Source organism: Anoplopoma fimbria, chromosome 9, assembly GCF_027596085.1.
Source record: "Anoplopoma fimbria isolate UVic2021 breed Golden Eagle Sablefish chromosome 9, Afim_UVic_2022, whole genome shotgun sequence".
Classification (NCBI taxonomy): domain Eukaryota; kingdom Metazoa; phylum Chordata; class Actinopteri; order Perciformes; family Anoplopomatidae; genus Anoplopoma; species Anoplopoma fimbria.
In genome coordinates, this window is record NC_072457.1 from 2203451 (window position 1) to 2219470 (window position 16020).

Sequence of the window (16020 nt, forward strand, 5' to 3'; positions counted from 1 at the left end):
CTCACCTCCACCTAAAGTTCCTGAATGCATCCTGTGCAGCACTAAAGCCTTGATTATAAGCCACCTGTGTATGACGACATGTTTGTCTAAAATGATGGTTCATATTTCCATCCTTCAGTCTACATGAACAGCAATCAGAAAGCCCAAAGGAGGTTGATTGTCTATCAAAATGCCACATGGGGATACACACAAACACACACACACACACACACACACACACACACACACACACACACACACACACACACACACACACACACACACACACACACACACACACACACACACACACAACATGTCAATCACATGACTGTTAGTAGCTGTTTACAAATTTAACTTGATTTGCTATATTTTAATACAATGTTTTTAACTGTATTAATGGAACTTTCCAAATGAAGTTACTAACTTGTGCACCATTAGCTTTTCAACACATTGCTAATTTGATAAATGTTTACAATATCAGGAGGTCAGACTGGATATTAGTGTGAATCCGAAGGTGATTATTATATATCCAGGACAAAAAAGAAACTGACAGACGGACGAGACTCAAAGAAAATGTTAATACAAGCAAAGCAAAAACAAGTCCATCTGCTGCTTCAGGACCACGGACAGCGCCGTAGGTTTATCAACGCACAGCACAGTCAGACTACTGATTCTTTTCGGTTCCCAGGCCGGGGACATGGATTCTAAGTTTTACAAAGTAAGAACTGTAAAGCAACTTTGTAACCTGTTAAAATAATGCTATATAAATACATTTTTACTTACTTACCTTCAAAATCAGACACAGGATCAGTGACAAGACCGACTAGACCACCATATTTAACGAAACAACCATTGGTCAATTTGCAGACAAGAAGGTCAGCAGACACTTTACTCAGTTGGTACAAACTTTAACTTCTGCTGTGTAAAGATCAATAACTGCACTTGTATAGGTTGACTGTACCTTATCTATTTATACCACACATTGTGCTTGGAGGATGATAGAAACAAGACTTTTTCAGGTCCAATTCAAAATCAACATTTCATCTCTGGATCGCTGTAGACCTTGGCTTTTTAAGTGGGACTTACTGAGAATCATGGGAATCATTATGACATATCATATTATAAGAAGTCGAAATACCAATATTAAAAAAGTGTGCGGTTAATAGCGCAGTGTACGGATCTTAATTGGTTTGTTGCATGGACGGCTGTTGTAAAATTGGCCTTCATCAAATAAGCTAAAGGCTGATGATTCTCTGTAGTATCGGCAAATTTACTTTGGATGATTATACACCTCGCCGCCCAAATCCCACTTCAACAAGATTGTTACTCCCCCACAGCACAAGCACATACTTACTAGGTGGGAGTTTGATAGGATTGTTGATTCATTCCAGGAATCGGTGATTACTTTCAAAGAACTCTCTGCTTATTGGGAGCGGCTTATTGTTTGTCTTATGAATTAGATTTTCTCCCAACATAGCTTGGTGATGAAATGCTGAGTCATATCCGAAGTTTGAGGCTCCAACTGGGATCACAACCCGGGCTTGGCATGGCTTCTATATATGGATCAGACCGATTAGATGACTTGATTTGTCTCCAATGTAAGAATCCGACAGTGTTATTGATGTCAGTTACACTTTACCTCAAAATGACCGCTAAAGCAAGACGCTGCTGTTGTTGCAATACTGAGTGAATACCAGTTTTGACCTAATGCGTCTTTAATAACCATGTCCTCTTTGATTAAACTAAATCAACAGGAGCTAAATAAACAAGTTGTATAATAGACTAGAAACAGGTATAACAGACCCAGTCAGCAAGCTTAGTCTTTGCTTTATACCAAGGTTCGAGTCTGCAAACCTGCTTCCTACTTATATACCTACTTATAACTTATATACCCATAAGACTAAACTGTATTCTCAACTTTGTTTCCAGAGAAACTTGTTCAATGCCAGACTACGGTCTTAGTTACGTAGGCTAATGTTAACTTAACAAAAATGACTTTTTTCTGAATGTTAGGGCTATAAAACTACTTGGCTAAGTTTAGTAAAAACCTTCGGCAGGATGGAAAAGCATTTTTTATCTTTAAACAATCGCCAACAATCAGAGAAGAAACCGAAACTAAGCATAAAATTGTGATATTTCTAAAAAAACATTTTATTCTACATGTCTCATTTAAAATTTCGCCGGCGAAAAAACCTTGGAAGTATCCAGATCCTGTAAAAAGCGTTGCGAAACTGCTTCACAGTGTGAAAATAAGTATGTTTGTTATGACCAAAAATTTAAATAAGTCAATGTTGACTTTTAGTTTTCCATGGGACAGATAAACACAAAGTCCCGCGTTGCCCCATGCATCTGGACCTCCTCCCTATGTGGACTTCCATGGGCTTTGGTTAGTGAAGTATTTGTGAAGTGACAAAAACAAACTGAATCCGTGAGAAAATATGTTTCCCACACAATGTTATTGATAATGTTGATTCATTGTATTCAGGCTGAAGTGTGAGCAACATACTGTCACTGATTTCCCAAAAGAAGGGTAACAAACACACATGAAGCAGGGAGTCTAAAACCAAGAGAGTCTGCATGCATGAACGTGAGTGTATAAGCTTACCTGTGTGCACACATGCACCTGGGAGAACACGTTGGCTGGCCGCCAGAAAACCAGGTAATGAGCACCTGCAGAGAACAACAGAAAGTAATAGTTGGTGAGGTGGGAGTTGAAATAGATTACAGGCAGCACAGAATGAATGGGTCCCGAGTCTGGACATAAATACTGGGACACTGACCGCAAAAGAGAGTCCCCTGCATTCATCACAAAGCTACGTTTAACTTAAGGCTTTATGTTCACATTCTGCACAGTGATGTACGCTTTCTGCCTTCGTTGTGGGCTGGGAGGGAGGAGGACTGCAGACGAGCGGAGGGAAGATGGATGGCTGAATGTCAGCCTCCTCTCATGGGGTTATCTGAGGAGGCAGCTGAAAAGGCCGGCAAGAGAAATGAGTTTAAGACTATACGAGTCCGAGAACTCCCATCAGTCATGGTCCAACTTTCTGCTCACAAAACAACCCAATTACCCAAATGGTGTACATACTTTTGGAAGATCTGCTTACATATATAGATTTTGCCACTTCATCAACAATATTGATTTCACTGAAGATGATCCAAACACCAATAAGAAGGTAGCTCTTTTTGAAGAGTAGTCCACTGATGAACAGGATGTAGTGATATTTAATGCTTATATAAGCAGCAGCAGCAGTTGACGAGGAACAACAAAGACGAGGAAGTACATGTTGTTAAATTGAGCATCTTTATTGCTGTTCTTTGGGCCGGTGCCAAACAGCCCACAGGTTGAATTCCATCTGGCAAACTTTGAGGCAGTATAAGGAATTGAATTACAATCTGTCTTCTCTTTCGTCAACCGCCAGTGGACCTGCTCATTAGCAAATGATAGAACGCAACGGTTGCCCCGGGGCAGCTCCTATATATATATGGGGATTGTATAGATTTATGTCTGAGATTTAGTCAAATGCTTCTGTTTTTATCTCTTTATTCATCTGGGCAAATGAGGACAGTGTGACGCTTCAGATTCTGCTCATGTTTCTTCAAATACAGCAAAATGGTGCAAAGATTTTTGGAATAAAAGGAAATAAATGATAAAGCAATCAATTCTTCATGCTTGGAAAGCCCAAAACAGCCAAAGTCATTTGGAGGTAACCTGAAATCCAGACTGCTGCTGATTTCCATCTATTCCCCGCTGTGCTGTGAACCATCCCGAGCAACAGCTCCTGTAAGTCGATCATGCTTACAGCTCCAGTTACAAGGAATGGAATCAGATTGAGTTTGACTCCCCCCTCAGCGTGGAAATGTCAAAGGAGGCAGGATGACAGGTTAACAAACCTCCTGTCCAATAAACGAGTGACTTGAGAGTCCATGTGACCTTTGTTTACGGGGCCTTGGTGTTAATGGCTGCGCTCCACACAAAAAACAACAACACACCAGCACAGTGTGGGGACCGTGGGTGGAGGTGTCACTCCATCAATCTGAACTCTACAAATAGAAACAACATAAGCTGTTTGTGACAACTGGAATTGACGACTTTAGTGCCGTGAGAGCAAAACGCCACACGGACTAACAGCAGCTGCTCAAATCAAACACGTCCCAGTAAACGTTGGTATGGAGATTTGAAGGTCAAAGGACGTTTTGGACGTCCACGTTTAGTTGAGAAGTTAACATTTTTAGATGGCTAGGACACTTGACCAGCATATTAACAACTGTATTTCAATATGTAGATAGCATCATTTTCAATAATATATAATCATTGAAATGCTGTTCAAACTAAACTTAACTTTAAACTAGATGTATTTTGTTTCAGACAAATTTATCTGAGTGTCTTGACAGCTTTTAACCTTTCGATAACCAACCTGTTCTCAGGTGTTGGACGTTTAAAAGAGACTACAGTCATGTGACAATTGGAAACTATTGGTTTCCCAACTCGTCAAATATCGCTGCTTGGCTTTCCACCAACTGTATCCTGTGAGAAACCTTGAATTCCTGTGAATTCCTTGATGGAAAGACAAAAGTTAATGCTTATTTTGCTACCTAAGTGATATTAACAAGTTATTAGTTCTCCTTTTTAGATCATTCTCATAATGACATGGCAGCTTGAGCCACACTAGCTGCTGTTCTTCATCAGCTGGTAGAGTGATGAAGATTTGACATTTAACCTGTTGCAATGGGTGATGCCTGCACTGAGTTTTACATCCTCGACGATACTTGATGTGGATATTTTTTATATTCAGTGAATGATCATCTTTCATAATGCTGTGAAGTTTCAACACTGCTTGTGACTTTCTTCAGGTAAGAAGGTTCAGTTCAATACAAAACCAGGCCTTTATAGCCACTGTCTCTTCATCATTAGTGTTTATAAAGTATGTGTGGTCTTTTTTTTTTCTTTCTTTTCTTTCTTTTCTTTCTTTTCTTTCTTTCCGTCAATACACTTTTGACATGAAAGAAGAAAAATGTTGACACTTTTGATTCAGTAAATCCACTCAGTGTAAAAGACAAGTCATAAACCCTTTTCCCAACAAAATGAGTGTGTTTATGCAAGTTTTTTAAACAAGGGAAAACCAGTTAAAAATAGTTGATGGCCATTAGTAAACAGTGCAATTATTATGATGATCACTTATTTCTTATATCTGATACTTATTCAGTCAGAGTTGGTGATTGTTGGAACAGTGGAATTTGATTTGAGGAGTGTTATTGTGCTTCTGTTTTCTGTCTGGAGTCTGGTCGCTTTGAAAAGAACACATAGGGCCTGTTTCTTTTCACATCTAACTCGGTGAATTAAGGGTTTATTAGGACCAAACCAGAGTTGATGATTGTTTTTTTGATTGTTTTCGATTGTCAGCGAGGTAAAAAAAAAAAGAATGGCTTTGAGGAGAGCATATTAATTATATGTTTAGTAGGTTATCAGATGATAACAATTGTCTAAATCCCAGTTGAATTATTTATCATTCACTTGTGTGCGCGTCACGGAAAAGAAAGAGGGCTAAACTCAACATGTCCACCCAGGTGTCACGTTCCCATCACTGCCGATTAGATTAGAACTGACAAATACTGTTACTACTTCAGAGTCATTAGTACCGAGACTGAATGAATGCCAAATGTAACATTTCCCACTCAAGACTAAATGCAAAGGTTAGTGGATTTGTCCAGTGGTAGAGGGGCTTTAGTGTAGGCCGCTGATGACTGCTTTGGCACACCACCATGGCACTATGAAACAGGAACACAAGCAAACAACAAAAGACAACTTTCCCCACTCTGGATAGGACCAAACAACACAAACTGTAATCAAAACTTTACGCTCTGGTTTTGTTTTTTTATGAATTCGACAGGCCTCGGAGCGCTCCAGTATCAGCATGCTGTTCTTATCACTCGTCTGTGTAATTTGCCCCATTAGGATTCTGCCCCTGTAATCCCCTGAACTGTCGTCGCAGGTGGATGCATGCTTCCACTTTTTTCGCGCAGAAACAAGATAAGAAGTTTGGGAGCGCCTCATCTCTATTTTCAAACACTCTCCTGGCTCCTAAGTGCTCGGTGAACAATCAAGATCCTCCGCCGATAGCGTCGCCCCCATCACGGCTTTATCTTGATTACCATCCAAAGAGCTTGTTTTTCTAATGGGAGTTTGGAATTAATTTTCATCCCCCCTCGTGGAGCGGAGCGGAGCGGATTGAAGCGGAGCAGCTTGGTTGGATTCAGATAGAGCACAACTCCAATCTTCGGAGACTGAGATGGAGGAAGATGGCGGCGGGGAAGAGAGGGACCAGGAGGGACCAAAGAGGAGACATCGTAAAACAGAAAGCAATCGAGATGGGTGACGGAGATTAGAGGGGTGACAATCAGAGAGGCAGGCCGACTCTTTAAATGTCTTTTACTGATTTTTCTTGCTCCCTCCATTTTGCTTTCTGGCTGTGTCTTACTGCACCACTCTCACTTCAAACCCTTCACATGAAGAGTCTTGGGATCATCTCTGATGGAGCAGCTCTCTCTCTCTCTCCACCTCCACCTCCACCTCATCTCTCCAGTCATTCTCAACGTCTCTGGCTCATTAAACAATTTGGCGACTCAGCTTTTACCACTTTTTCTCACGTCTCTCTCCAATTGATTGTCCCTCCACCAGTCTCCCCTTCACACCATCTTCTCTCTAAATACCTCTTTCTATCAATTCAAATGGACTCAATCCAGTTTGTTCTGTTGTAGCGAATGTTTGATTTGATATGAAGTGGTTCATTTCAAAAACAACATTCACTGTCAGTGTTCCATGCACTGGATTTCATGCGGTTCTGCTGCGTTGACAAGGACATGGACCTATGTTGATCGAGCATTTAACAAGATTAGATATTCACATTAACAGATGACTACTACTGGATTTAATCTATAATCAATATGAAATCCTGTCCATGTCTGATCAGATCACCTCAGTTCTTTTCCCTTCTTTTCTTTCTGTTTCATATCATCTCTCTTTCTGCTTCTCTTGATCTAGTTCTGATTCAATTTTAGAAGCATTAAGCTCATTTGTATTGGAAGCGTGTAAACATCGTTGTTATTTTCCTCCCTCCATCCGTCTCTCTCTCCAGCTTTACCCTTCCTCACATTGTCATTTCTTACTTCACTTAATTGAAAGCAGGAATCAATTACGGAGATAAAATCAGTCTCTATATTACATTTGAGGATGAATGCCTTTTATGAGGTCGGTTATTCAAGAAGTCCACAGGTCAACTCAATCACCAGACAAGAGCGGCGTCAGTGAATGATTTTGCTAAACCCCAGACCCTTTCAACCTTGTTTTTTTAAGGTTTGGCCATAGAATTATTGCGTTTTTGAACCAAAATAAACATCTGGTTTTCATTTCAGAATCCTATCAGAGGCTGATTTACACCAAGTGTTCCACGTCAACCGAATCACCAGCAGTTAAGATCGTAGGATAAAGAAACAGCGTCGGTCTGGGTCTCAAACACAAAGACTGAGGTCCGCTAGCAGACGAAGCCAAACGAAGATTACATGGACCTCTCAGAACATAAATGGTGCAGCCATCCATCTGATTGTTGGCTCACATCGATTAGAGCCATTGGAAAGCCATTCGCAGGCAGGTCAAAGGTCAACGACAACCGCAAAGGTTTCACCAGGCTGACTAATAGACACAAACTAAACAATGGGCGGCCAATAGCAGCTAAAACCCAGAGCAGCTCATCAGCAATTACATTTGCTTGTGTTAACAGGAAGCTGCATTGTTAAGAAGACTCTGTAAATCATCTGTGAAACAAAGATTATTTACCAATGTATCGAACACAATCTCTAAATCAGGGTTTTTTTTCATACTGGTTAGTAAATGCTTACAAAGTGTCCAAAAAATACCATAAGTACACATCCAGTCCTTCCGATTTCAATACAGAGTTTACCTGTACAGGACTAGAACTCATATACTATATAGCCAAGGCATGTTCAAATGGTATGAAATAAGAAAACTCAGCAATTACAGAGATCTTTGGTAATGAAACATATGATGGATACAGCCTTATGGAAGCATGCCATGCTCCAAAATAAATAAAAATGATAAAGAAAGAAAGTTAACCAATAAGTCAGAGTATCGGCTGTGAGCTCCAGATGCAAGAAATCTTAACATATAGTGGGGTTTTCTGACTAGATAAACTAACTAAGTCAATAAATAGATAAATGAAATGTTCAATAAAACATATACCTCCCAATACATATCTGTAAACCTTAAGATCAAGATAAAGAAGCAAGTTTCCCTTTATCTTATCCAGTGTATCTTAGCATCCGTTCTTTGTTAACATAATCCTGCAGTGTGTATTGGACATGGATCACTGCCTTGCTTAAAGGCTTCTTAGTGGTTTCCCCCGGATGCCCAGCCAGAATGTTCTGAGCCAGCCTCTCCAGTTACAATCCCACATCTTAACAAAAAACCTTGGAGCTAGGTGGCCTCGCCCGGGGCGGCAGCAATATGTGTTCCTTTGTGGGGAACAGATGTCTCTGGCTCTTTGGGTGAATTGGCCCAAACTGCAGTGTGTAATGGCAGCCATTTTCAGATGGAAAGGGTATCAAAAAGAAAAAAGAAAAAGGTGAGCTGGCTGATGCGAGATGCACACCGACTCTTAAACCTACTACCATCTGTCACTTTGTGGATCAGTGGAACAGCCGACACTGATTATGCTCTCTGTGATTAATGGAGGTAAAGCTTTAGTGACCGGTGGCAGTGAGCCGGTGAAGAACAGAAAACTAGGTGTTGGTTGAAAAAAGTAGGATTCTCTACTAAAAGATAAAGTGCGTTAGAGAAGAATTGTCTTTTCAATATGACCTTTGTCACATTATCGTGCCAGAACGCATTAACTGCCTGTACGCTCCGAGATCGGCTCTCGCTCACATTGGGATCCGATCGTCCAGACCTGTCTCGCATTGAGTTTGGACCTCAGAGTGGTGTGGACAGCATGTGAGCACAATCCAGACAATTAATCAAGCGTAGGTCTCCAACATCTTCTCCCCACACGAAAGACTTCGAGTTTTCTTCTTCAAAATAAAAGGTTTTCAATAACAAAATAACAAAGGACTTTTATCGTTCAGAATTTATACAAAATTAAATGTGTTCCAATATTTTACAGCCGCACCTTTGACTGTTAAATACACCCACTCACAGCTGAGTCCCGATCTGGAGCATCCATCACAAAAGTCCCATTAAAAAGACAAGTAAAACCAAGTGTCTCCGTCTCCGTGGGCCTCTGGGTTTTTAGTAACCAAGATCAAACCAATAGGTTTCCAAATCCCTACAATGTGGATCCCGGTGGACTCACCATGAGCACATCATTATCATCTCATGAGAAATAATCTGGGGCAATACTGACGGGAGAAAAATGACATGTTGCTTCTGTTTTCAACTGTGGCTGCTGGTTAATTGGTGACACATCCCGCTGTTCCCAACGCTGTGGTGTTGTCTTTTGTTTGGGTTTGATTTTGGATTTTATATCTTTGGGTCTATTTCTGGGTCCGAGTCTGCATCCCTTTCGGAACAAAACGTGACTGAAAATGTCGTCAAAGATGGAGTTCAAACGCCACATTACACACATTGTAACTCATATTGTGTGAGGGAAAGCAGGAAATCAGGAGTCAGTAAGTAGATAACTTTGGTTTGCGCATGATTCAGTCTGTGTCGCTGGATGTTTATCCCAGGCTGTGTGTTAGACGAAGACGAATCATCCCTCTCCTTGCGAGCGGAGGACCATCGGGTTAACAAAGCCCGCATGTAGAATGTGGATGAGTTGTCTGGCTCTGATCCTGAGCCTTGCTTGGGCGTGGGGACAGCGTATACGAGCTGGAAGAGAGAGAACCAGTTTGTGGATGAGGTCTGTTAGAGTAATGGGAACCAGTGACCTAATCAAAGCGTCGCTGATGGCCGGATCAATACCCAGCGAGACAATTGAAAGCCTGGTGTGTGTGTGTGTGTGTGTGTGTGTGTGTGTGTGTGTGTGTGTGTGTGTGTGTGTGTGTGTGTGTGAGTGTCATTAAAACGCCACCACCTGTCCACCCCCATTCTACACATCACCTGTTCTCACTCCTTCTTCTTACTCCATGGTTTTTCCTCCATCAGTGTCCTCTCCTTTTTTTTTCTCACCACTTCACCCTCCGCCACTCTTTTTCTAACGACCTCCACCTCCCAGCCTCTCCCTCCATCCCCTCCCCTCTCCAGTCGTGACTGAACCCCACCCCACCCGCTCCACTCCCCCTGCCTCCCCTCATTTTTCTTCCACTCCTATAGCTTCTGTCCGGAACACGGCCGGCACGACTCTCTGTCCAGAGGGAGCCTGCTGGGAGAACTTGGTCCATATGTTATAAGGAAAGGAGGAGGAGGAGGTGGTGGTGGAGGTGGAGGTGGGTCGTGGGAGGGGGGTAATAACAGCTACAGTATGTTGAAAAGAGAGAGAGAGAGAGAGCAGCTCAGTGGAAGAAAAGAGGTTTTCATTGTACTAAACTAGAGTTTGCAGCTTCCGTATCGATGCTATAATAAAAAAATATGAATAAGATATGAAGCAATAAAGAGGCAGTAAAGTTATGACATTGTAAACAGTATCCAGCAGCGGTAAAATAGTGCAAATAACTCAGATGTGCAATGCGGCAGTGAGGAGAGGATGGTTATAAAAACAGCAAATGATGTTTGGATGGCGCAATGTGGGGAGGAAAAGGAAAGGATGAGAAAGATGGACGCGTGAATGTCTGAAGACAAGAAGAAGAGGATAATAAGGACAGAGAGAGATGGAACGATGGAGGGCTGGACAAAAGCACGAGAGAGAGCGTGAGAAAGAGGAAGGAGGTCCGTCTGGGTTCTTTATTCAGCTTTCTATCTTTGCTTCTTTGGGGCACAAGTCAAGGTGGGAATTGTAATGAAGCACACACACACACACACACACACACACACACACACACACACACACACACACACACACACACACACACACACACACACACACACACACACACACACACACTGAATATTCAGAGTCAAATCAGATCATGAATAAGCAGCAGGGTGCATCTGCTCTCTCTCTACTTTCCCGATGCTTGTTCCTTCTTCATGCTTCGTCTCTTCTCTCTGGAGACGCCTCTTCCTACACAAACTGTGATGTGGAGCTCTGCAGAGAGGACTCTCAGTTACCCGACCACACGGCTATTAGCCTAAAGCTGAGGGAATGCTACGGTCCAACACGTTGTTTAACCGAACCCTAACCTTCATTTAATGGGTGATGGAAGATGAAGAATCCTTTCAAGATGTACTTCCGGCTGTCGGGAGACCAGTTTGATATATTACTAAAAACGCAGTGACTGCGATCCAGCTGATCCTGAGCAGCAGCTGACAGTTTGACTGATTGACACACGGCTACACTGACGTATCCTCAGGGAATATTATCTTTAAGAAAAAGAAGAAGGGAAAACAGTTTGGGTTGATCTGTAACATAATATTTTTTAATCGACGGCCGAAAACCTATTTGTATATTTCTGTATTTATTTAATTTGGCCTATAATTCTAATTATTATTACTCTTATTACTCTTATTACTCTTATTACTATTATTACTATTATTTTTATTTTTTTTTATCTTTTATTTTTTATTTGATTGATATATTTACTATTTCTCTTATTTTATTTTTTCCATCAACTTTCTTATTGTTGTCTCATTTTATTGTCTATCTGCCCTTGGTTGAATGTTTGTTCCTTTTTTTTCTTTGAGATACATCTCTTGTGATGTGAAAAAAGTAATTATTGTTATGAAAAAATACATGAGGTTGCACAAAAGACCTTACGAGATCACAACTAGCTTGTCCTCACAAAGATAGAAGTACAAAAGCACACACTGCACGGCTACAATACAAACCATCAATTTCCTGCCGCCAGTTAAGACAAAACTACATCTATCTTTCAATAACGCTCTCACTATCTGTGTCTCTAATCTCTGTCCTCTCTCGTCCCTCTGCAGTCCAGAGAAGAACAGCCGGTCCTCCGTCTCTCTGAGTGCAACACAAGTCTTAACGGCATCTCCACTTGAACACACACTTACATTCATACAGGCTTCAAGTGTGCACATGCATGAACAGATGCATGTACTCCGACCGTCAACAAACACAATCCATGAGCCGAGCACATCCATAAACATGTGAACACCAGCACGCTTTGCAGACACACGCAGTGGCCTTGTTGCCTGGTAACCAATGTTACTTTTTGTTAAGAAAATCATTGATTTGAGCAAAGTGATGAGAAGTTATGGAGATGTGGAAGGAAAAGAAAAAGGAGGAGGAGGAGGAGAGAAAGAGATGGGGGGAGATAAAGAGATAAGAATCTGAAAATGAGACAGCGGCGGATGAGCAGAATGCAAAAGACGAGCTGGAATGTGAAGAAAATAAAAGTTTAGAGCGAGTGTACAGAAGTTTGTTTTAAAAACTCATTATGGTGACAGAAGAACAGACTGAGGAGAAGAGAGAGGAGTGTGCAGCGACTGGTAATGCAAACTTGAAAGAAAGTATTGTGCGATCTATTCCCATCATGTGCACATCGTACACAAAGACCAGTACAATACATGTAGAGATACATAGACCTCCAAAAACCGCAGGACATTTATTGACACGCTGCTTCAAAGCTGTTTCAACAGAAACAGTTCGGGCTGAGATTTATTTTGCATTCAGCTCAGATTTTTAATTAATGTTTTATAATGAATGAAGTAGATAAATTAAAATAAATTCTCAAACAGCCGTTTCTTTGTAGTAATGAGGGTACAAAATGTCCTCAAAGGACAATAAGCCTTTACACTACGGGGGCGTGACAAATAAATGACAAAAATGCAAAAATACTCGCCCATGAATTTTTCGCATGAAAATTAGGCAGCAATTTGAAAATGTTGCAAAACATTTTCAATAAAAGTTTTGAATAGATTTATGCAGGCAGAGGACCAACAGAATACAACAGTCTGTTTGAGGTAAACTGTAATTTAGCCTCAGCTACTGTTAGATATTTTATTAAGTTTCCTTTTAGCAAAATGAGTGATTTTGCCTCTGGTAAACAGCTACAGTGTTTATGTCTCAGGCTTTTATTGTGAAAGGTAAAAAAACGTATTGGATCTGTTCTACGCTGCCTTTGTCAGCGTTGAAAGGAGTAATAAAGTTTGTTGTCTGGGTTCGGACTTCAGAGCCAATATAGTGTACGTGTTAAACATGATTGGTTGACATCTTTATTTGTGGTGCAAAAATGAAATATATTGCTGCAGGAAAACATCCCAATCTCCACAAACCCTGTTGAATGACACAACAATTTCCAAACAAACACAGGACTTATGTCAAGGAGTATTGTACCAAGGCCAATGTCCCAAAGTTTTAAATTCTTTTAAAGCTATTTCAGTGATGTTTGTGACATGCTTTTCATACCTACGTTTCACTGTTAACGTACATCCTTTACTTAGGTCACATTATTGTTTTAACCCTAACCATGATGTTTTTCCGAAACCTAACTTTGTGGTTTAGTTGCCTAAAACAAACTGCGGCTGTTACTGACTTTTTTTTTGCCAGAACATAACTGCGTGACGTGCAAATTTTCCATTTCACAACAATAACCACATGGTGTATAAATGACGCGTGACTAGCATAAACAATGTTCTAAAGAAAATGTTGTGTGACTGTAAAGAAACCCCCCCCTCCCCCCCCGGTGTAAAAGCCTTTTTTCTGAGTGTTTTTGCAAAACTGACAAACTCCAAAAACCACCTTCCAGTGGATGAAAACCAGTATTTTAAGTATCCAACTCATTATTTGACCGCACAAACACAGTGGGAGACATTACAGCGCATCTGCTCTCACACACACACACACACACACACACACACACACACACACACACACACACACACACACACACACACACACACACACACACACACACACACACACACACACACACACACACACACACACACACACACACACACACATGCCTCTATACATTTCAAGTCAACACTGTCAGAATTCTCCAGAGGTGAACGAGGAGCCTGAGGGTCGGCGACCTCTCGGGGCCCGGTGCTCGGTACCTCGGGGCCCGGTGCTCTTTGATTGGGTCAAAGCTTCCAGCCACACTAATTGGCTATTTGGCACGACAGATGACTTTTAATTTATTCGGACGGGTTGTAATTGGAAGTCTTTTGGAGGCAACAGCTCACGAGCTCAACGAGGAATACTGGAGGAGGGAGAACAATGGGGGGGGGGGGGGGGTAATAATAATTAGGCCTATGTGGATGGTGATGCTCTAAAGGGCATCGGTTTGATCCCTCAGACTGGTGGGGTGGTGGGAAGGGGGGAAGAATGGAGAGGCAAGTCATTTCTCACTTTTTACGGGCAATTAAATTGCTGCTGAGAAAATATTTGAATCCCTTGGTGATCATTGTTCGTACTTTTTGAAATTTCCAGCATTTTCTGTAATATGTGAAATTGTACATTATGTTCTTTGGTTTGTCACAAGTTTGAACTGACAACAAAAGCATAACTCCGGGGTTCAGACAGCATGCCAAACCCCTGAAGATAGAAAACTAAGTATTTCAGAGGAAAATACCAGAACACGCACGAGAGACAACCTGCTGGTGATTAGAAGACAGTTAACGAGATTCATCAATGTTCATTCTCAATGGAAATTAGTGGAACGGATATAATTGATTGAAGAAGTCCTCCAAATTGAATCTGTTTCATGGAGTCTTGGATAGGGATTTACCAGAATACTTTATTCTGAAAATCACAAATAATGTGTTGGAAACAGACAAATCTTCTCCCCGAAGTTGCTCGCGATTATTTTGGGGAAAAAAACACCATGAGCGATATGTCGTTTCATTTACTGGACATTAATGAACATTAATCGCTATATTCTCTAGTCGTGCCATGAGGCAGCAGGCGGATAGATGACTGTTCACAGCTGGATTTCTTTCAAACCACTGAAACAAAAAGAAGCTTGGACCCTGTAGTTTTTAGGTGTTTGTGTCAATTTCCTTCTTTTTAAGACATTAGCCTTAATTACTGACAGTAATCAATGTTTTACGTTGTACTTCAGTCAATACTCGTCAGTTTAAGATGTAAGTTTTCATTGAATATTCAGTTTCTGATTGTTAAAGGGTGATGGATGTAGGGGTTCAGACAGTTTATGAAACTAAACTTAGTTAACAATAAAAAAGGAGAGAGTTCCCATCATCCCCCTCAAATCATTTATTGCCCAAAAATAGCAATAAAACATGTTTTTTAGGAGACGCTAGATGTGTTTAAGAGAAATGTCACCTGCTAATATATCTATTGACATTTGGTTGACAAATGGCCGACATTTCATGTAATTTTATTCTGAGGCAAGAATTCTATCATGTTTCTTGCTTTTCACTTTATTTTATTTCATCTATTTTAAAAAAACTATATGCCAAAACAAATCGTGAATGCAAAGGGAAGCCCGGCAAAGCGCAGGTGGAACAAAACAGAATGTCACGGTGATTTACAACTCCCTCAATTCAATCCGAGCAAACAGCTTGTGACTTACATCACATTTACATTTTAGTCATTAAGTAGAAGCTGTTGTTATCTACTTCAGAGCGCTTTACAATGAGGGCAACAACAGAATCTGCTTAAATACGTTCAGTGCCAACATTACAGGGAATCGTTAGTGAGAAGTGCAGGGGTCAGAAACACAACATCCTGGCAGGAGAAGGAAGAAACACTCCTGTTCCCCTGATATATTCATGCATATAAATGACTCATTTCATGAAGACGTGTTAAGAGGAAACGGAAAGACCAGGAAGTAATTGAAAGGGTGGTGGGGACTGTGAGGAAATAAGGAAAATAATAAAGGAAATGTTCACTGTTCAACTTTTAATTTGTGTTGTGATATAAGGACTGATTCTCATAAACTAGACCAATAGTATAACATATCAATATACATTTGGACCACGTAAAATACACAAGAGGAGGGGTT

The 16020-nt window shown here is 40.9% G+C and overlaps 1 long non-coding RNA gene across 1 annotated transcript in view; it reads right to left on the reverse strand.

Moving 5' to 3' along the window:
* Positions 1–2586: 2586 nt before the first annotated feature.
* The window catches only part of LOC129096418 (uncharacterized), a 52276-nt gene continuing 38842 nt past the window's right edge, over positions 2587–16020 (reverse strand). The window contains exon 3 of the long non-coding RNA XR_008531424.1: positions 2587–2652. This is a non-coding gene — a long non-coding RNA (uncharacterized LOC129096418). The remainder of the gene's footprint in view (positions 2653–16020) is intronic.